Source organism: Echinops telfairi, unplaced genomic scaffold (genome assembly GCF_000313985.2).
Source record: "Echinops telfairi isolate 266 unplaced genomic scaffold, ASM31398v2 ScPeMD7_443;HRSCAF=831, whole genome shotgun sequence".
In the NCBI taxonomy this organism is placed as follows: domain Eukaryota; kingdom Metazoa; phylum Chordata; class Mammalia; order Afrosoricida; family Tenrecidae; genus Echinops; species Echinops telfairi.
In genome coordinates, this window is record NW_022104341.1 from 51,031,095 (window position 1) to 51,031,664 (window position 570).

The following is a 570-nucleotide window of genomic DNA, read 5'->3' on the forward strand; positions in this document are numbered from 1 at the left end:
GTTTCCTCCCCGCTCCCACTACCATGACTCGAATTCTATCTTGCAAGACTGGCTAGACCAGAGGAGGTCAATCCATCTCTTGAAGAGTCTTCCTCTTTTTTGCTGTCCCTCTACTTTACCAAGCATGGTGTCCTTCTCCTGAGGTAGGTCTCTCCTGACAACATGTTCAAAGTATGTAATATGAAGTCATGTCAACATTGCCTCCAAGGAATTCTCTGACCATACTTCTTCCAAGACAGTTCGGTTTGTCCTTGTATCTGTTCTTCTCCATCACCATAGATCAAATGTATAAAGTGTTCTTCAGTCTTCTGTATTAAATGTTCAACTTTCACTTGCATAAGAGAAAATGGAAAATACTATGGCTTAGAACAGGCTCACCTTAGTCCACAAGTAACATCCTTGCTCTTTGATACTCTAAAAAGTTCTTGTGCAGCAGATTAATTTTTTGTTTGCTGCTGTCCAGTCAGTTCCTACTCATAATGGCCATATTCACAGCAGAAGGAAACACTGCCTGCCCGTCTGTCATCCTGAAAAATCCTTGTTATGTTTGAGTCCACTGTTTCAAACTCT